Source organism: Serinus canaria, chromosome 2 (genome assembly GCF_022539315.1).
Source record: "Serinus canaria isolate serCan28SL12 chromosome 2, serCan2020, whole genome shotgun sequence".
Taxonomy (NCBI): domain Eukaryota; kingdom Metazoa; phylum Chordata; class Aves; order Passeriformes; family Fringillidae; genus Serinus; species Serinus canaria.
In genome coordinates, this window is record NC_066315.1 from 16,494,219 (window position 1) to 16,500,218 (window position 6,000).

A 6,000-nucleotide genomic window follows, 5' to 3' on the forward strand; every position below is an offset into this window, starting at 1 on the left:
CCTAAGAAGACATTATTCTTCTGAAGAGATCTCATGGAAATGGCAGACAGGCATGTGAACTACAGATCTGCATATTAATCTGGCACACTGAAGCCTCTTTACCTAGAACTGCCCACCCACTCTAGATGGGGGCTGTATAAGGATCTACTTGCATGGGAGATGAATGTCTAAGTAAAAGCCTTTAACAGTATATGGTGATCTGGTGTGCTGATTTGGGCTGGGATAATTAACCATCTTCACAGTGGCTGACCTGGGATTGTGTTTTGGATCTGTGCTGAACAGGGCATACACCAAGCCAAGGCCTTTTCCACGTTTTGTACCACCACTCTGGCAAGGAAACTGGGCATGCACGGGAGGTTAGGAGTAGACACAGCAGGGACAGATGACCGAAACTGACCAAAGGGAGTTTCCATACCATACGACATCATGCTTAGTTTATCAAGCTGGGGAGAAAAAGGAGGAAGGAATGGGAGAGACAACATATTTGGAATGATGGCCTTTGTCTTCCCAAGTAACTGCACATCATGTAGCTCCGCTCTCCTGGAGATATCTGAACACACCTGCCTGCCAATGGGAAGCAGTGAATTAATTCCCTCATTTGCTCTGCTTGTTTGCACAGCTTTGGCTTTCCCTATTAAACTGTCTTTATCTCAGCCCATGAGTTTTCTATCTTTTATCCTTCTAATTCTCTTTCCTAATCCTGCAGGTGAGGGAGGGAGTGAGTGAACATCTGCCTGGGTCTTGGCTGCTGAGTGGGGCTAAACCATGATTGTCCTTGTTTGGTGCCCAACATGGTGCTTGAAGGGTTTGAGATAATGACAGATCTGATTGGGATGTGCTAGACCAAATTTATATCTGTTAGTGTTGTTTAGCTGGTAATGAGTGGACACCTATTCTTGCCATGGGGCTCACTTTCCTGGCCGCATGTTATAGCCTAGTGCTAGTTAGTGACTGTTTTTTGCTTTTGCTGCTTGCTGTAGTGCTCTGCTACTTCTCACCTTATTGAGTTGTGCCTGGGAACATCTTGATAACAGCCATGGTGATGTTTCCCAGCTTGGGCTGGCAGGTGGCCAGGGTGCTCCTGCTGGTTTAGTGCTGCTGCACTGGACAGGCTGGAACATTGGTCTGACCCTGAGCTGAAGTTCAGAGGGAGCAAACCGTGTGGTGCTTGGTTGCTGGCTGGGGTTAAATCACAACATCTGATCAATTAAGGCAATGGAGCACTGAAGAGAGCTGGCTGTTGGACCAGTGCAAGTGGTCACTGCACTCCCACTCCAAGTGGATATAATGAATGTGAGGAATGGCTGGGAAAGGAAGGAAAAAGACTCTTTCAGTTAGAGGATAATTTCTATCCGAGAAAAGTAAAGGGAAAGGAAGACAGCCAGTGTTACATTTGTGTTTTACAATAAGTCACCTGAGAGCATTGCTAACTGAACAACAGTGATTTCCCTGGACCATATTCCAGTTGCTGACCAGTGAGGAAAAAGAAAGGAGTGAAGAAAGATAAAGGTACCAGGGGAACACCAAGGTGGGATCAGGATGCACTCTCGTTCATTTATGAAAAGTAATATTTAATGTGGCTGTCAATACTCAGGGATCAAAAAGGGGTTTTTTTCTAAGGATATGAAGTCTCCGTGTGACATGCCAACATTCTAAGAAACACACTCCCAAGCTGACAGGAATTCAAGAAGCTGAAATTCTCTAGAGGGTACTGCTATATTGAATGTAAAAGCAGGTACTGACATCCCTGCAAATATTCTGGCTCACAAAATGAAGTTTAAAACCACATGTTGATAAAAAAACACAGGCACAGAGCCAGACAAGCAGACTTCCATGTTTGCACCAGTAATAGAAGATATTATCCTGACATGCACACCTGTAATAAATAGATAGATGACAGAAGAGACTGGATTAACCTGACAAGGAGACATCTTCTCTAATATCCTGTTGGAACAGAAACACTGTGGAGCAGAAGGGCAGTGGTTACATTAGATGTGTGTTTAGAAAAAAAATTTCCTTGTCAGGGAAGCATGAAATTTGCTTCCAGTAAATGAAATGGGGAGGGATTTGAAAGGTCATCCCCTCCACAAATAACACAATAAATGCTCACATTAGCCCCTGCAATATCTTTGTTGTGTTTCTGCACTTTAATAAATCAGAGTTCAGTTCATGTTCAGTATCAGTTTTCTCTGATACATAAATAGACAAAATATAAGGTAGTGTTTAAAATAAAAGCTACCAAAAAAATTTCAAGTGGATATTGCCTGATCAAAGCAGGAGTAAAAGAGAGGCACTGTAGTTTTACTCTGTTTTTCTCCATAATAATGTGCACTTACAGTTCCTGAATGACTGACCATTTTATGAGGAAACCTATAAACATATATGCAAAAAAAAGCAGACTACAAAGATAACACACCCAAATAAAAACAACTGATCAAAGAGGCAAAAAATTTGCAGTTATCATGGAAGTAAGTTGGGAAATCATTCATTTACATTAAGGAAAATAAAATGTTATGGACCCTTTATAAGCATATACAAGTACAAAAGTTTATTAGGTTCTTTGGTAGAATGATGTTCATGTTACATCATATCATCATCTTCCAGGGGTTTATGCAGTCTTCTTGGGAAATCTCATTATTATGAAATCACTGTGGAAACAAGCATTTTTTAAAAGTCAGCTGGGAAAGAAATATTCCTCAGAATTAAAGTAATAAAATGTGGCAGCATGCCTTGCCTTTCTGGTATCCTACACTGATAAGCTGAAATTCTGTTCATCATGATAATGTTCAATTGAAACAGACAGTTTCTATCTACTGTATCACTCAGAGAGTTAAAACACTTAGGCACCTTCACTCTTCCCAAAAATGAAAAATTCAAATGAATGCAATCTCATCATGAAGCAGAGGAGCCACTCATCCTGCCAGCACCCAGCATGTGGCAATTTCACAGTGTCACTGTGTGCTCCCAAAGGAAAGGAAAAGCAGATCCTCAACATGAATAAACATCTGTTAGTTCTGGGTCCTGGTGCCAGAAAAACTTCTGGGATTTCTTTGGAATCTTATATTCTAGAGCCACCCTTGAGGAAACCAGGAATTCACCTCCCATGCTGCTGCTCCCATCACCTAGCCACCCCCATCATTCCTTTGTGGGCATTTTCCTGAAGGCCAAGGAAAATGTGATCCTTTCTGGCACGCTGGCTGGTGAAGGCACAGAGGGCACATATCTCCCACTGGCAAACCCCAGTTTGACAATGAAACTGCTCCTTTTGGGCGCGGGGCTTTGAGGCACTGCATTTCCCACATGCAAAGATTATGACAGCATAGCATAGGATATAATTTCTCTGTCAGGTGCTTTGGAGGCCACTGTAAAGATCAAGTCCATCAAATGTCCTCTAGAAAGGGCACTGGCATAATTATGCTACATCATGGTGGAAGACAGACGACTTCTTGATGTCACTTTGTTTTACCTCAGTGTCCAGTGTGTCTCACACAATTTGCAAAGCACTTTCCAAGGGCAGACTGGATGCATTTGGAAATACCCCTCTGTCCTGGCATTCCAAAGAGAGGATCAGAATTAAGCCATCTATTCTCAGCTCTGACTGAGAACTTGGAACTACAGACATACATTCCTGATGTAAGAACACAGCTCTGCATTTTGAAATTATAATACACTGTGCTTTCTGAGACTTGGTTGTGTCACACTTCACCACAGTCTACGACTGAGCTCAAAGACTTTGTGAAAATAGACAAACAAGACAAATTCAGTCCTTAGCTTCTTGAGAGCTGCACTGGTGTTCACAGCTGATTTTACAACTTTTCTTGACTACCTCTATAGTAAGAATCAAACCAAAAACTTTTTAGAGTGAGGATTCTCAAGTACTAGAACAGGTAACCCAGAGAAGTTGTGGAGGATCCACCACTGAAGATGTTCAAAACTGAACTGACAATGTCTTGAGCTGAGCAACCTGCTCTAGTTGACCCTTCAGAAGGGCAGGGTGGACTAGATCTCTAGACAGGTCTCCAACTGGAATGATTTGGGGAAATTTATTTTGCTTTACAATTTATTATGATATTTTGATTTCCTATTTTTTCATGAAAGCAGACAGTTAAGAAATGAAAAATAGCTGAAGAACAGTATTAACATAACTTGAAATAAAACATGGAAAAATTGTCATTTCTCCTGTGTAAACTAAACATTCCAAACAATAGAATATACAAGCTAGAATTCCTAACAAGTTTTTCAAGAAATTGGGGAAAACTTATATGAAATGCTGTCTCGTAGCATTTTATTTCAAATAACATGGTTGCAAAAGATCTCTGCATTTGTATAAGGAAATTACTTTAAGCTAAAGGGATTTATTGAAAGGACAGAAATCACAAAGATATATTCTACCTATGAAACACAGAGTAGATAGGGATTTTCATTAATGTATGCTTGGAAATAAATACTCACAGAGCTGAGAAAGTAAAAAGTTCTAAGTTTGTTGACATCCCTTCCTCCTTATTTCATAACAATCTACACGTCACAGGTTTATTTTAAGACTACATATACCACAAAGATAACTAAGCATTTGTGAGGTAGCAATGCATGAACATGAGTCAACAACTCAACCTTTGTGGAGGCGACAGCCAACTGCATTGGGGGCTGCGTTAGCGAGAGCATAGCCAGCACTTTAAAGAAAATAATTATCTTCCTCCTTTCACCACAAGACCTCATAATCACTGCAGTGCTCAGGGCAGGGCTCCCCAGCACAAGAGAGATATCAGCTCACTGGAATGAGACCAGTGAGCTGATATCTCACCATGATGGGCACCACGATGGTTGGGACCAGGAGCAACCATTGTACCAGGGGACAGGACCTGGATCTCGTCTGGAGATGACCATGGATAGAAAGCATCCTCTTGCTGTCTTCAGACATGTGATGGGAAGGTACAGGAAAGACACAGCCAGGCTGCTCTCAGAGAAGAGAAAGAACAATCTTGGGAAAGAACAAGGACCAACTGTCACAAATGGTATCAGAGAAATTTCAGTTAGATATTGTCACGGGCAAAAACTGTTTCCTCCTTCAGGGAATTTCCATGAATCTAATTTATTTGCCAATTAACAATCTATTAATTACAGATTCTGGTATCACAGGAAACTGAAAAAAACCAAACAACTCCGAGGAAAAGTCCTGCTTCCCTTCATACTTCTTCCTCCCCCCTCAGACCTTTTCCTCCCCAGTGCTCTCACCCCAGGCCATGCTCAGCTCCTTTGCTGAGGCAGTGGCCAGCGCAGGAGGCTGGGACTGATGCCCATGGGGCTGATTCCTTCATGGGCAGCAGCTTCTCCAGCCTGCACCTCTCAGCTCCTGCTCTGGCAAAACCTTGGATACAAGCCCTGCCCAGGTATGCGGTGCTCTCTTCCCTCCTCCTGTTCCATTGCAGATTTCTTTCCTCCTTTTCCTCCCACCCCGGCCTTGTTTCTCCTTCTGCTTGGTGTTTGCCACCATCACTTTAAGACACTTTTCCAGAGGTGCCACAGATTCCCCTGAGGATGGGCCCAGCCGTGCTTAGGTTGGATCCCGCAGGCATTGACTGTGACCAGCTGAGGGCAGGCCTGGTCTCTCCTCACAGAGGCCACCCCTGCAGGCCCTCTACCAAAACCTTGACATTATGAGGGGAAAAGTCATGATGAATTAGTCAAATACTGAGGCAGGTTGCCCAGAGGCTCTGGAATATGTACCCTTGGAGGTAATTCCAACTCATCTGGGCAAAGCCCTGAGTGACGTGGCCTAGCACCGGCAGCAGCCCTGCTCTGAGCAGGGCACTTGGGAGATGGGTGCCAAAGGATCCTTCCAACCCAAGTTATTGCGCGGTTCTACAAAACTGCTGGAATCACTTCCAGACTCAGTAAATGTTTGAAAGACACAAAAATAGAGAGATCAAGCAGAAAACGTTTGTTAGCATTACTGGGGACAGCTTTACCTTTCAAAATAAATAAATATTACAACAGAGTTTG